Source organism: Ricinus communis, chromosome 2 (genome assembly GCF_019578655.1).
Source record: "Ricinus communis isolate WT05 ecotype wild-type chromosome 2, ASM1957865v1, whole genome shotgun sequence".
NCBI classification, from domain to species: domain Eukaryota; kingdom Viridiplantae; phylum Streptophyta; class Magnoliopsida; order Malpighiales; family Euphorbiaceae; genus Ricinus; species Ricinus communis.
This window is the reverse complement of record NC_063257.1, coordinates 33,952,123-33,969,314: the sequence shown is the minus strand read 5'-3', so window position 1 is coordinate 33,969,314 and position 17,192 is coordinate 33,952,123.

Here is a 17,192-nt window from a genome sequence, read left to right as displayed (position 1 = left end):
AAGAAAAAACGATTTTTCAAAAATAGAAGAACTCCCAAGAATAAGGAGAATTTCTATAAAAAACCATCCTCTTCAAAATTTCCAAAATAAAATTCCAAAAAAGATTTTCGCAAAATTACTTGCTATAAGTGTGGCAAAAAAGGCCATACTTCAAAATACTGTAAGTTTTCTAAAAAACTCCATGAGCTCCAAATAGAAGATGAGACTTGAGCAGAATTTCAGCTCTTCTTGTTGATTCCTCTGAATCAGAATTTTCGAATAGTGAGGAAGAGTTTCAAATTGATGAAATCAAAACCTCATCCGATTATTCTGAATCAGATTCTGAAGATATTTCAAAGAATATTAATATGCTCACTAGGCAACAAGAAGCTCTTCTTGAAGCCGTCAAGCATATTAATGACCCCTAAATCCAAAAATAAGTTTTGAAAGAAATCCTAAAAACTGAAACCCTTGTCCCCTTTTCTAGTAAGAACACTTATGATCTTACTATGATTTTGAATAAAGGGAAAAAGCTAAAAATCCCTCTTCCTACCATCCAAGAACTCCAGAAAGAAATCAAAGCCATCAAAACAGAGCTCAAAGATTTGAAAGAAAAACAACAAAATGATTATATTTTGCTCCAAAGCCTGATTCTCAAACAGAATAGTGATTCTGATTCTGAAGAAGAAAATGATTTTCAAAATCTTGAGGTTTCTGAAAATGTTCCAGAAAACTTTATTAACGTTTTAAAAGAAATTACTTCAAGAAAATATTTGATTCAAATAAAACTCATTTTCCCTGGTGATTTCCAAATAGAAACCATTGCTTTATTTGATACAGGAGCAGACCTCAACTGTATTAATTATGAGCTGGTTCCTAAAAGGTATCATCAAGAAACTAAAGAGAGGCTTACTTCAGCCAATAGTTCAAAGATTAGGATTGCGGAAAAACTGAAGCTGCAATTCTAAATAATAATATTGCTTTAAAAAATATTTTTATTCTTACAAAAGATCTTCAGCAAACAGTTATTTTGGGTACTCCTTTTATCAATTTAATTACTCCTTTCAAAGTAACTACTGCTGGTATTATTTTTAAAGCTAAAGATTTAAAGATTGTTTTTCCTTTTATAGAAAAACCCAAAAAGAGAAATCTCAATCTTATTAAAGCCCACTCAATTTACAATTTTGAGATAAATGCTTTGATCAAAGGAAAACAAACCCAGCTTTTCCACTTAAAACAACATATGGGTTTGAAAAGGATCCAAAGTCAAATGCAAAATGATTTTGTCCAAAGAAAAATCTCTGATTTGCAAAAGAAGATTGAAAATGAAGTTTGTTCTGATCTTCCTAATGCTTTTTAGAGACGAAAACAACATATGGTAGATTTACCATATGAAAAAGATTTTTCTAATAAACAAATCCCTACCAAAGCAAGACCCATCCAAATGAATGAAACCCTAAAAAGCCATTGTAGAATAGAAATAAAAGATTTAGAGCAAAAAGGTTTGATTACCAAATCCAGATCCCCCTGGTCTTGTGTAGCTTTCTATGTCAATAAAAATAGTGAGATAGAAAGAGGAACACCTAGGTTGGTGAATAATTACAAACCTTTAAATAAAGACCTAAAATGGATTAGATACCCAATTCCAAACAAAAAGGATCTTCTTCAAAAGCTTCATTATGCTTTTATTTTTTCAAAGTTTGATATGAAATCAGGATTTTGGCAAATCCAGATTCATCCAAAAGACAGGTACAAAACTACTTTTACAGTTCCATTCGGCAAGTACGAATGGAATGTAATGCCCTTCGGATTAAAAAATGCTCCTTCTGAATTTCAAAAAATCATGAATGACATTTTCAATCCTTATTCAAAGTTTTGCATTGTCTACATTGATGATGTATTGATATTTTCAAATTCTCTAGAGCAACATTTCAAACACCTGGAGACATTTTTCTATGTTGTCAAGAAAAATGGTTTAGTGGTTTTAAAATCCAAGATATCTTTATTCCAAACAAAAATTAGGTTTCTTGGTCACTATATCTCCCGGGGAACTATCACCCCAATTGAAAGGTCTCTAGCCTTTACTTCAAAGTTTCCAGAAAAATTTTGGAAAAAACACAATTACAAAGATTCCTTGGTGGTTTAAATTATGTGATGGATTTTTATCCAAATTTGAACTGTCTAGCAAAGCCCCTACATGATAGGTTAAAGAAAAACCCCCCTGCATGGACCGATGAGCATACAAAGATTGTCCAAAGCATAAAAAAATAAGTTTCTAAAATACCATGTTTACACCTAGCTGATCCATCTGCATTCAAAATTGTTGAAACTGATGCATCAAATCTAGGATATGGTGGAATTCTTAAGCAAGTCCAAAACAACAAAGAATGTATTGTCCAGTTTACTTTTGCACACTGGAATGATACACAAAAAAACTATTCAACTATCATAAAAGAAATTCTTTCGATAGTTTTGTGCATTTCAAAATTTCAAAGCGATCTTTTAAACCAAAAATTTCTTTTAAGGATTGATTATAAATCTGCTAAAGAAGTTTTACAAAAAGATGTTCAAAACATAGCTTCAAAATAGATTTTTGCCAGATGGCAAGCCATTCTTTCTGTTTTTGATTTTGAAATCGAATACATAAGAGGAGATTCAAATTCAATTCCAGACTTTCTAACCAGAGAGTTCCTTCAAAAACAGGAGTGAAAATGCCAAGAAAATCAAAATCAAAAGAAGAAAAGTCGACAGCAAGTTCAAAGCCTGTCCAAAGTCTAAAGAAGGAAATTTTGCCTTCTTCTTTAAAGACCATCAGAACCTGGACGGAAATCATCCAGGAAGAAATTGATAAAAGCAAGGAAGATCCGACCCGACAACAATTACAAATTCAGGAGTGGTTTGCTCAGCAAGATCCAGAATTCCTAAAAAGAGTCGAAGAATATTCAAAGCAATTGATACAACTTCAACCCGAAGCCTCTCCAAAGTCATCCTCCTCTTCCAACAAGGGTAAAGGTATACTTTCTATCCCTTTTTCAAAACTTGAGATAGAAATTTTTCCTCAAAACCTATCTCAGAGCTTTAAAAGTATTTCAAAGCCCAACTCTCAAGAAATAGTTTTGTCATAAACAAAACTTTTCAAATCCAATGAGTATATAGAAAAGCAAAATTTTCAAAGCATTTTGACTATTGAGGAAGGATTCTGTACAGAAAGTCCCTCAAAACTGATTTCAAAGATTTTCCCTCCAAGATGGTATTTCAAGCCCTAGAATATTTCAAAGCCTCAATCCTACTACCAGTCTATCCTTGAGGTAACTGGTTCTGCAAAGTTCAAACACTTCAAAAAATATAAAGACCATAAAGACCCCGCATATTCCACATGCACCATACAAAGAATCCTCCACCCTCCAGATTGGTGAATGGATTTACACTCATCAAGATCTTTTCCATCTTCCCTCCAAAGAACCTACCCATCAAGCCTAAATACTTCTTTCAACTATTGGGATTACCAACAAGCTTGGTTTAATACCTTTCTTCTTCGAAACGAAGGACAAAGCCATTCCTGGCTTTTCTACTTTGATACAAGCTCAATCCAAACTTCAAATATCCCCTATTGGTTTAAACAATGATGGAATTTTTATGGCAATGTACTTAAGACCATAATTCCCGAAGTTCTACCTCTGTTTAACCTTTTCAAAGCCCACTATATACCAAACAAAATAGAAAGACGTTTTCCCCCGTTACTTCTATTTTGTTCAAACTTTTTCTCTCCTGGGTATGTGTATGGTATTTCCATTTCAATCAAGCAGCAGATGGAGAAATCATCCTTGCCCGAAGGTTCAAAGTCAAATGGTGGGATAAATTTAACCACCAAGAAAAATTATCACTAAAGTTAGTACAAAATTTCATTTCAAAAAATAGCTTCTTGCCACCTCCGAAAGAACAGACCACTTTCTTGGCACAGAAGTCCTTCATTATTCTAAAGCTAGCAGCGGCTCAGACAGAAGAAGACTTCTTACAGTTGATAAAAAAATTGTCGGAAACCGCCTCTTCCAAAGGAAAATCAAAAGCTTCATCTTCCTATTCCAGCACCAGCTCAGCAGCAATATACCTAGATGGTGACTCGAACGAAGATGACTGTTTTGGGATTTTCAAGCCCATCAAATGACACCTATGTAAAGCCCTTGGGTTGAAAACCAGAAATGGCAGCCCAAAATATATATGTAATGGGCCAAATGCCCAATTTTAAAAAAAAAGAGTCATTTAAAAAGAAAAAGAAAGAAGATAAAAGACTCTTTAAAAAAGTAAAAGATTCTTCTTCAAAGCATGGCAGACAACTTCTGCAAAAGGAGTGAAGCATCTTACTCCATTATCACAAGACTACAAAAAGAAGTGGAGCCCCTTATTCCACTAAGAAGAGCATCCAAAGCTTCAAGAAGAGCATCCAAAGCTTCAAGACCTCTATAAATAGAGGAGTTTCCCAAATAAGAGGGCAGACTGAAAAATACGAAGAACCTCTTGTATGCTTCAAGTCACAAAAGAGAAATATAGCGAGAAAAGAGAGAGTATAGTGTGAGAGTGATAGTGAGAAGAAACACCTTCCTCTTATATTCAATTTCTCCTATTGTAAGTTATATTTCTTTAGTTTAAAGCTTTCATTTTAAAGCTTTTATTTCAAAGCTTGTATATTTGTTCAAAGTTTATATCTATCAATAAAATTTATCATCTTATCTTCCATCTTCCATTCTTGTTTTAAGATTTAACAAGCATATGCTCTGTGCTTGCCTCGTTTGAGGATCCTGCACACCAGAAACTTGTTGGTCTTGTTGTCACTTGTTGGTATATGTATAGATATGTATATGTATAGATATGTATACATATATATATATATATGTATGTGTCATTTTAACAAATAATATTAAATGGCTTAGTAGTAGAATAACTTCTTAATTTATAAAAGTTCTAAGGTTCAATAGTTATAGGGAACAAAATGATAAAAAATATTATTAATGGGTGTAATAGGGTAGAGTATCCGCGGGTACCCTACAAGATACCCATTTAGATAAGTAGGTAGTGGCTACCTTGTATCCTTATCCGCCTACATAATTGGGTTTGGGTAACGGATATCCACATGTTCGAACCCGAACTCGACACGGTTAATAAAATTAAATCCCAAATCAGTCTCAAACTCGTTTACTACCACCCAAATTTTTGCCGATAAGGTTTGATCAAGTCAGGTACCCATAAATATCTGCCGAACTACCATCCCTAGTGGTATCAGACCTCCATTGATTAATATAGTCATAATGGTTGTATAATTGTTAATTGATCATAAGCATGCAAATCTGTAATTTCTAGGTTCTTTTAGAGCTTTCATTGGTTGTCATAGCTATACATCAAATTTTTGGGTGATTCTTATTTCATATGAATCTTAAGGGATAGAGCTTATAATTATTGTATTGGTAACAGTTACAGCCACTATTCTTGAAAATTAGATGTTCAGAATTTATTTAAAACAATTTGGAATTAGATTCTTGATGATCAAAGTAAAACTATGCACATACTACCAATCTTAAGGGTTTGACATGTGCATGTGTGTATGGGTCTTGATTTGATTTGATTTTGGACAGTAATGAATATGATTTAGAAGATGAATAATGAACCTTTAGGTTTCTGGAAATTTAACGTTTGATTTTCATGAACACCATATATGCACACAACATACAAATCAAGTGTTGATTTGATGAGTTAGATGCATAGTATGGGTTGCTTGTTAGAATTCGACACATGTGTGGTTCTTGATCTAATGGAAAATCTTTTGAAAAGAACATCAGATTTAAGATCATGAATTTTTGAAGGTTGATTTGAATCTTGATCATATTTTTTGCATGTTTCTTGATGATAGCCCTGTGAATCTTAATTATCTTGAATTGTTTGATAGAAAATTTGATTTTCTTGATGATGGATCTTGATGAATCTTAATGATAGATCTTGCTGAATTCAATTAATTCCATAATTAATGTGATTAATTAGCCTTATTAGATATTTAAATCTTATCAAGTAAGGAGTGTCCTTGTTTTTAGGGAATTCTAGATGATGTATCCTAGTTGGCATGTGACTCATTGTCTTAAGACTATCCTAGTTGTCTTAGGATTATAATTACTTATTCTAATATAATTAGGAGACTAATTAAAAGGTTATTTTAATTAATACAAGTACTATAAATCCTCTAGGACAAGGATTTATAATTTCAGAATCCTAGTTGGGTAAGAGTTTTACTTTTGTCCTAAAATTTAGACATGGCAAAAAATTTAAGGACTTAAAGGGGAATTTTATTTTTTAAATTTGATTTAATTAAATAAAGTTTCTCATTTTTTTTGTTAACTTAGGACTCATGTCTTAGTGTCCTAGTATGACTAGGTTGTTTGTCTTAATTAAGACATAAGTTTGACTTTATAACTTAATATTTGACTTTGTGTCCTAATTGGACATAAAATTAAAATTAAGGATATTTGAAAGAGAATTAGTTATTAATTAACATGATTTAATTAATTTTAATTCTCAATAACTTTCTTCAACTAAGATTAAATCTTGGTTTCTTAGTATGACTAAGATTAGTAAAATTTGTTTGGTCAAAGGTTGACTTTATGTCCTTTTTTTTGTTTTGGCCGAAAATTACACTCTAAAATATTAATTTTTTTTTTATTTTTGAATATGATTTAATTATTTTAAATTTTCATACTTAATTTAGTCCTAATTGCATTTAATGCTCAAATAACTTGATTTATGCTATCTTGATTCTTTTATATGCTTTATATAATATGATATATTTGGCATATGATGGATGGTTATAGACTATAAACACCAATGTGATTGTGTTGAATGGTAGAATGTTTTGCTTTTGTATTTTTGAAATAAGGACTGCGTTCCTTGCCTTTTTCTAAATTTCTCTAGGTTGTAAAATTCTCTTCTCATCTAACTCTCCTTGAATGCAACTCAAGGTTTCTTTAAATTTTATATAGATGTTATATATAGTATTAGATGAGTTAGATATAATTTTATTTTATAATCCGGATGGAGATATGGCACCAAATGGAGATGAAGGGAATATTGCTTCAAGACTTGAAGGTCATAAAGACAATACCTAGGCTTTGACCATTTAGTTATCTTCGATGGCTCGAGATAACTAGTTTAGAAAGTACATAATCATCCATAGTATGTTGGCATGCTTAGCTTATATTATGTATGTGATATATAAAATATGCATGATGATGCCAAAGTATAAAACCCTTCCATTTGATATTTGTATGTTCATGTCAAAGCATGAGACCTTAATCACTGCTTAATAACAAATATCTCATTCAATATTAAATCATATGTTAAGGACATGTTTAAGTTGCCTTTCATAATTAAATTAGGAACGAAAGCCTTATTCATAGGTCCAATATTTGCCATTCAATTGGGCCTTAGCCAAACTTTCTTAGATTTGAGCACATTAGTCTTTTAGTTATTAGAAATAAGCTCGTAATTGTGTTTTAGTTACTTTTCTTTTTCCTTTTTCTTTAAGGACTAGTAGTTTAGTCTTAATACGATAATAAATCCATAAAATATTCCAATTAATCTTTCAACTTTAATAAGGATTAAAACTCTTGAGATTTGCTCTATAAATAGAATCCTCACCACCCCCTTTAGATTTTGTATTCTTTCTACTTTTGCCATAGCCAAGAGTTCTAAGGAAACTCATTTATGATGTTCCTTCTTTACTATCCTCATCACCACGTAGAACTAGGCACAGGTCAAAACCACCATCCCCACATCCTAAAATATCACCCACACCACATTCAATTAAGTATGGGAAGCGAGATTTTTCCAAACCCTACTCATCACCTCCTAGAAATTGGATGCCATGCTATAAGAAGAGAAATTTATGCGATCCAAGGCTAGAAGAGTTTACTGCCATGTTAGCTTATTGAAGGGCATACCCTAAGCTCAATGAGTATACCTTCTCTTTGGAAGAAATAGTGGAGAATGAATGCTAGGAAAGAGCTTATCAAGAGAAATATCCTTATAAAGACAATACTTAGGATGACGCTACCAAATAATAATATATAGAGTGATCCTAGTGAACCTAGTGATTGGGAATGAAGAGAAGCCATTCCTCCTACTCCAAGTCCTCGAGGACACCTTAAGAACCATGATCATGTCATCTCAACACCAAAAAGAGGATGAGAATGTCCAAGGAAGGTTGAGCAACCTTCTATAGTTAAGAGAGGGAGAGGATATCCAAGGAAGTCATTGTAAAGTGAAAAAAATATTAGAATTGGAATAATGTTTAGATTAGTGATTTTAGTTAACTAGTTTTCTATTAGTTATTTTATTTTCTTTTGTTTAGGGTTTCATTCGAATCCTTAGATTTTTATTCATTTATTTTCTTTATCAATGAAGCTTAGTTCTTTTCAGTTCAATGTTAATTATTATTCTTTTCATTTATTTTGGTTTTTATTTTATTTTTACTAAAATAAGGAATGAGATGATTGATTTGATGCTTAAGTTAAGGAAAACTTGAGAAACAAAATTCATAACTACGTCAAACGAGATTCGACACGGCTATGTCACTAAGCCATCTGGACTTATGAAATCTACCGAAGAAAATTGGACCTATATAGGGAGGTCACACGCCCATGTCTCCCCTATGTAACATGTGAATAAAGACTGCTTTGACATGGGGACCTCACACGCCCATCTCACGCAGCTGTGACACATACTACGAACAACCAAAGCTAATCCATTTCACATGGGGAGGTTGCACGGCCATGTCCCTCCCGTGTGACTTTAAAAATTCAAAATGCTAAATGGGTAAAAAATGCCACAAGAGGAGCACATGGTTGTGTCTGTTCCCATATCACGTTATAAAATAGTTTTATAAATAGCATTTTCTTCACTTTTTCCTTACAAAACCCTAGCTTCTGTTTCTTTTCTCTCAAATTTTCTCTAAACATCCTTCTTTTCTTCTTCTTTTCATGCCCTCCAAACATGATTTTGATCTCAAAACCCACCATAAACACTCATATTTCTCACTTTTCTTCATCTTTTTGGTCATTATTCTTTTTTTGTCATGGGTCCTAAGAAAAGTGCATCTAAGAAGAGAACCTCCTCTCAAGTTCCCTCTAAACGACCAAGGAATGGAAGTTCTTCCTCTCAAGCACTACCTTCGACTGCCCTCTTGGTTTCCTTCAATTGGAACCATCCTTTGGTCCAATTTAGTGACAACATATCAAGGGCTCGCTTCGAAAACATAGCAAACAAGAAGTTCTCACCTACGCATCACTTTGATTGGGACTTCATGCGCTCCATTAGCTTCAAAGAGCAATTAAGGGGGTAGGTCAATCGACCAGCATGGAAGAAAATTTTTAAAATTTTGGAACCCGCCTATAAAGAGATCACACTTGGATTATATGGGAAAGACGATCAAATTTTTGATTGGGGAGGAAGTATTATGACATTTCCACTAATGAGTTTGCTATTGCGATATGCATCTACACAAAGGAAGAGGTAGCATCTGATGACTATTCTAATGCACCTATTAAATTCTTTGGTGATCGTACTTTTTAGGGTGTTTAGGTGAAATTAGCACCTAATGCGCCTAGGTATATTACCTCTAAGTCTAAGGCATATGCTTTTGAGTCTTTCACTTTGCGATTTTTGCACTTATTATTGACTACAACTATAATGGGTAGAGATAAGAATGGTGAGCATTGTGCCTAATAAGATTTGTTTTATTTGATGTGTCTTTAAGAAGGGATTTTGTGCAATTTTGTATTATGTTTATTAGTGCATTCGGTTGAACAAGTAAAGAAGTTGGATACAGAATGTTTATGCGGGGGCATATACATCACAAGGCTAATGAAGAATCTAGGTATTTTCGATGGGCTGTCCGCAATGACCTTAGACAGTTTTCCTAAGTTGATGGGCCTAAAAACTTTGCATCGGATGGATAAGGATGAGTAGATTTTTCATGTCGTACCCCCTTCCGCTAGATGATTTCTAATTTGATTTACCAACTGAACCACCGGCCTTCACCACGAGTACTTCAGGTGCATCGGCTAACCCCTCAACCGATCAACCTTCCTCTTCATCTGTTCATCCTCCACCTAGTGGAGGTGAACTATACACAGACTTGATGGCCTACAATTATGTTTGGACGGATGAAAATAAGAAGCCTACGAAGTTTGAGCAGCAAATTTGTAGGCTTGAAATACAAATGCATGTGCTTCAATGTCAAGATAACAAGTTGCTTCTTAATCAGACTTAAATGATGGGTATGCTCTAGAACCAATAAGAAATGATGAATAGTTAACAAACGACTATAGATTGGCTCTAAGACTCGATGATACACCATTAGCAGTCACAAGAGTATACCCTACCGAGGCCTTTATTGAGCTTTTATCAAGCGCATCAATTGCAATTGGATGATGGATCCGGGGTACATGATGTTCGTCCCAAGGATAGCGATGAGGAGGAGGACACCGATAAGGATGATGATGGAATGGAGGGTTGAGTGTTCATTTCATTTTTATGATCTATTGAACAATCTGGTTTGATTTGCTTTATTTTAGTTCTAATTTGTTTTTTAAATTTTATTTGATTTATGAATTCCTTATTCTTAAGAACATTATTTGGTTTTGTTTAATTTTATTTTGGATATTTTCTATTTTAGTTTGTTGTTGTGATTGGATGGCTATAGTTTGCTTTTAGCTTTGTCACATTTTTGCTTTGTGATAGTTACACAGATGCCTCATGGACTGAATTTGGAATTTGAATTATGCAAATCATTTCAATTCAGGGAATTCCTTTCTTTCTTTTTGTTTTCTATGTTAAATGCAAACACATTGAGGACAATGTAACCAATAAGTGTGGGCGAAGGGTTTCTAATATTTATTATCTATTTTTATCTTTTGGCATTTGATTTTCTTTATAAGCCTATTGAATTTTTCAATATGCTATGACTTATTCTCTCTCGAATACATAAGTTAAAAATAATATGGGTAACCATTCATTGAATTACAATTTAGTTAATTTGACATTAATTTGAGAATTGAACTTAACTTTCTTGCTAGGGTATTTAATTGGTAGTTGTCGCATGATTATTTTACATTTTGAAACTTTACTTATGTTTATGAGCTTTTCTCAAGCTTCTCTTAATTTTATTGAGTAGACACATTTATTACCCCTTTGTACTTTCTCATTTTTTTTATTGTCTAAAAAGTATATAAGAAAATCAACCAAGCACTCCATTCCTATATTCTAAAAAAGGGTCCAACAAAAAAAGAAGTTATAAATCAAAAAGAAACCAGAGAATATGAATAGTACTTTGGATTTGTGACTCTAGTTGAGTAATCGGGGATCGGCATTACTAATGTTTACACTCACGTCAAAAGGTTAGAATGACAATTTCAAATATGTTTGGACTTCTCAAAAAATAATAATAATAGGAAAATTTAAGTACTTGTTCTCCATGAAGAATTTATTTTATGTTTAGGGGGAAAATCCTTATTATCTCTTTAAAGCCTTGAATTGTTTGGAAAGAATGCTCATTTTCCTAACTTTAAATCTAAGGTTCTTAATTTCTTTGCTTCTTATTTTGAGATTCCCCTAGTTTGTGTTTTTTTGTTCGAGGATCGACTTTTGACTAATGATTATAGGTTGTATTATCATAAATGATCAAATTCTAAATTATTCATTGTTTATTTGTTGGAGAGAGAGTTTATCATTTCAATTTCTTGATGTTATTCAATTTGCTTGAGGACAAGCAATTTGTCTAGTGTGGGGGAATTTACTAACTGCTAAAAGAACTTAGTATTGAGCTCTATTTTATATTGGTTTTCAATTCTTTAAGACATTTTGAAGATATTACATGTCAAGGAGGCGATTGGAATCGAAAAGCATGAGAATCGAGCAAAGAAAATATATTTTTACCCATCATTGAAGTTCCACACGGGCATGACATGGAAGCGATTTTCCCATGTCACATTTTGAAGCAAAATGATCAAAGTGGTAAAAAGTTTTTTGATATGGGGAGCACACGATCGTGTGGCTTGCCCGTGTAGGTTGACAAAACAGCAAGTTTCAAATAAGCTCACGTGAGAAGATGGCACACCCGTATGCCTTTTCATGTCACCTAGTCAACATTGGCCAAAGATCCATGAGGTTCACACGGGAAGCCTACTTGACCGAGTGACCCTCCCGTATGACCAAGAAGAAGAATTCAAATGATGAAAATGCTAAGGATATGATAGTCAACTACATTGAGGAAATTGGATTTTTATTTGCTTAACGACCTCCTTTCAGATCTTCTTTGTCCATTCCGGCCTCAGCCTTCTCATTTTCTACTTGACTGGCTTGATATATGGATGGGCTAAGATATGGTGCTCTTATATCTTCTTGTCTAACCCTAGCATGTTGTCATATGACCAAGCAAATACTGACTGTCCTTTCTAACATTTGTTTTTCAAATTCTTTCCTCTCCTCAAGAGTTATATCATTACCAATCAAAATATGTCTTGGACTTTTATATGTGCCTAAATTAAATGAATCAATTTAAATAGAATTAATTTCAAATATACACATGTCATGATCATTAAAATGCACACTACCATCAAGAAAGACATCACACAAGTAAGTAAAATTAGAGCTCATGTCATTGGCTATAGAAGTAAAAAAGACATCATCTTGATAAAGACCAGACGTTATCACATCAGTTTCTTCATAGAATACATCAATTATATTCTCCTCAACTAGAGCAACTAAACCCTACGAACTCAGATTCTCCGGCAAGTAGATGAATTCCTCCAGCTTTAGCTCTTCGACCTTGCTTGTGAATTTATTTCGAACATCCTTGATGCTCAGTTCAATCATCCTGTCGATGATCCAACTTTTGAAGATCTTGAGGCTCGACACCTTAGTCCAGCTCGGGCACAGAGATTTTACGCTTTGGTTTACCTTTATCTTTATCCTTATGATATGCTAGGCTATATCAAGTCTTTTATCCTTTATAGTTCGACAGCTCTACAATTATCTGCTGATTCTTCCCCAGCCCCATTCCAGGCATGAAGTTCATTTTCTTGAACATGGTCGCCAACTTTGAATCCATACAATCCTTATACAGGACAACAACTTGAAATGCAGTTGGGACATCAAGCTTCTTAGCAGCTTCTTGAATAGCCGAGATGACCTTGAGTCCTTCAACATTGATAGTGATAATTTCTCCTTTATAAGAGTATTTATGTAACGCCTGCATTTTCTCATCATCCATGTTATGTGCATTTATATTTAATCATTGGGCATATGATGGTATATCAATGATATTTTTATTTTATGAGCACATATATATATTAATTATAAGTAGAGAATAAGAAGCATGATATTAGATTATTAATTTAGATAAGTTGATTAAGTACTTGGGTTATGTGTATTAAGCCTTAAGACTTAATTGAACCAATAGTTGAAGGTTGGGTAAATAGATTGGACTTAAAAGATACAATTAAAAGTTAGTACCTATATATGGTTAGTAAGAATTAATTTAGGGTGATAAAAATAGTTTAGTAGGTGGTGGCATTAAGAGAGGAATATTGGAAATTGGAACCATGAGTAAGCTCATTTTACCTCTTCATTTCTCTAAAATTCGTACATGGCCAAAAACACAAAATTTGGAATAAGAGAGAGGAGTGGAATACCTAGAAAAACTTAAGATTAAGATAGGTTTTTGCCAACTATTGAAGGAGCCAAGCTAAAGCTAAAGGATTTAAGCATATTAGCAACCCAAAAGCTGAAATTGGTAAGTTGTTACTTGAGTGTTATTAATTTGTCATTAGGGTTCATGATTACAAATTGGAAAAACTTCATTTGATGCTCTCATTGATTAATTAAAGGTCTGATTATCATGAATTAGTAGAGTATTGAATGATTGCATAAAGATTAAGCTTGATTTAAGTTTAAGTATGTTAAGATAGAAAACTGTCAAAATTCCAGCAACCTTGATGTTCTGTATTTTAGGCATAACATGGGTCATATAAGTCCAAATTAAGCTTAGTTGGTGTCTATGGAAATTTTAAAGAGTCCTCTATAACTTTGTAGTTTTGTGATTTTGCTATTTTTGCCGTTTTGGTTGCTTAAATTGAGCAAACAGATTGCTGCTCGGGTACAACTAGCTGTATGACCCTTGCTCAGTAATTTGAAAATAATTAAATCTATAGAAGTCGGAATTGAGTAATTCTTCTTGGAGATGAAACTAGACGAATAAATGGATATTTCTATTTAATATGAGATTTTTGTATTAAGCCAATTTTTCCCAGCAATAAATATACCTTGGTACTAAATTCTGTCTAGAAAACAGAAATGTTGGAGATTAGTTTTATGCAATTTATTGATGTTAATTTGAGTTAAATTGGTATTTAACTAGATGGGAAATGTTTATAGGATATTAAAACAGTAATTGAGAGTCTTAGAGGAAGAGTTAGACCTATGAATTAGAGAGGGGATGATCTTGTAATGCATTAGAACTCGCATATCTAATTAGTTTTATAGATACTACTAAGGTCAGTCCAGGGGTATTAGACATTCCAGTGGTCAGAGAATTTCCTAACATATTCTTAGATGATTTGCCTGGTTTGCCACCAAATCGAGAGGTTGATTTTGAGATTGACATCATCCCTGGTACTGCACCTATTTCCATTGCACCATACAGAATGGCTCCATTAGAATTGAAAGAATTAAAGAAGCAATTAGAAGAGTTACTTGATAAAGGTTTCATCAGGCCAAGTACTTCACCTTGGGGAGCACCAGTTCTGTTTGTGAAGAAAAAGGATGGTAGTATGCGATTATGTATTGATTATAGGCAATTGAATAGGATTACAGTGAAGAATAAATATCCATTGCCGAGAATTGATGATTTGCTTGATCAGTTAAAAGGTGCAACTGTGTTCTCTAAAATTGATTTAAGATCAGGTTATTGGCAACTCCGGGTTGAAGAGAAATCTATTGCCAAGACAGCATTCAGAACAAGGTATGGGCACTATGAATTTATTGTGATGCCATTTGGTTTAACAAATGCTCCTGCTGTTTTTATGTCACTGATGAACAAGACTTTCCAGCCATATTTAGATCACTTTGTTATTGTGTTCATTGATGATATTCTGATTTACTCTAGAAGCCCAGAAGAGCATGAACAACACTTGAGAATTGTTTTATAGATTTTGAGGGAAAAACAGTTGTATGCAAAATTCAACAAATGCGAGTTTTGGATGGAGGAAATTGCATTCTTAGGGCATATTATTTCTAAACATGGAGTACAACCAGATTCATCAAAGATTAAAGCAATTATTGAATGGGAACCGCCTAGAAATGTTTCTGAAGTTCGAAGTTTTCTTGGGTTAGCTGGCTATTATAGAAGATTTGTAAAAGATTTTTCAGTTATTGCTAAGCCTCTAACAGCTTTGTTAAAGAAGAATGTGCCATTCCAGTGGATGGAGTTATGTGATCAAAATTTTCAAGAGTTGAAGAAAAGGCTTACTACTACACCGATACTCGCATTGCCATCTGAAAATGGAGGTTATGTTGTATATACTGATGCTTCTAGGCAAGGACTTGGATGTGTCTTAATGCAGCATGGGAAGGTTATAGCTTATGCTTCAAGACAATTACGACCTCATGAGCTGAATTATCCTACACATGATCTTGAATTAGCAGCTATTGTACATGCATTGAAGATATGGCGACATTATTTATACAGGGAGACATTTCAGATATTTACTGATCATAAGAGTTTGAAATATATCCCTACGCAGAAAGAGTTGAATATGAGACAACGAAGATGGATTGAGCTTTTGAAGGATTATGATTGCACTATTGATTATCATCCTGGAAAAGCAAATGTTATTCTTCGATGCTTTAAGTAGGAAGTCGTTGGAAAATTTTTCAAGTATGATTTGTTACAATGTAGAATATTTAGTTGCACTTAGAGCTATGGATGTGAAGTTTTATGTTTATGACAATGATCTGTTAGCCACATTACAAGTAAAGCCTTTGATTGGAGATAAAATTAAAGATGCACAGTGTGAAGATTCTTATTTGCAAAGGATGAAGGGTAGAGTACAAAAAGGAAAGAATACACAATTTGTGTTGAAAGATGATGGTGTGTTATTGAATAGAAATCGTGTATGTGTACCTGATGTAGGAAATTTGAGAAAGGAAATCATGCATGAAGCGCACTATGCACCTTATGCAATGCATCCTGGAAGTACCAAAATGTACAAAAATTTGAAGCCTTATTATTGGTGGTCAAATGAAGAAGGATATGGCGAATTTGTGAGTAAGTGTTTGACATGTCAGCAAGTGAAAGGAGAGCACCAGGCACCTATAGGTAAACTTCATTCTTTATCTATACCTGTATGGAAGTGGGATAAGATTACTATGGATTTTGTTATGGGATTGCCGCGTACATTTAACAAGCATGATGCTATTTGGGTAATTGTTGATCGACGTACTAAATGTGCTCATTTCTTACCCTGTGAAGCAAAATGATTCACTTGATAAACTTGCTGAATTGTATATTTCCCGAGATTGTTAGATTGCATGGTGTGCCTATATCTATTGTATCGGATAGGGATCCCGGATTTACTTCTCGTTTCCGGGAGAGTTTGAGAAAGCATATGGTACTAAGCTTCATTTCGATGCGACTTTTCATCCTCAAACAGGATGGGCAATCGGAAAGAACTATTCGGACATTAGAAGATATGATGAGGGCTTGCACACTTGAGTTCAAGGGTAACTGGGGTGATTACATACCACGGATGGAATTTGCGATATAACAACAGTTTTCATTCTAGTATCGGTATGGCTCCTTATGAAGCTTTGTATGGGAGGAAATGTAGAAGTCCAAGATGTCGGGATGTTGAAGGTTTAAGAGCGGCTTGAAGGTCCGAAATGGTACAAGAAACGTTGGATAAAATAGAGATAGTTAAAAAGAATTTGAAAGTAGCACAGATGCATAAAAGAGTTATGCTGATTTGCATCGAAGGGAAATGGAATATATTGTGGGTGATAAAGTTTTCTTACGGGTATCACCATGGAAAGGAATATTAAGGTTTGGTAAACAAGGGAAATTGAGTCCGAGGTATGTAGGACCTTATGAAATAATTGAAAGAGTTGGACCATTGGCT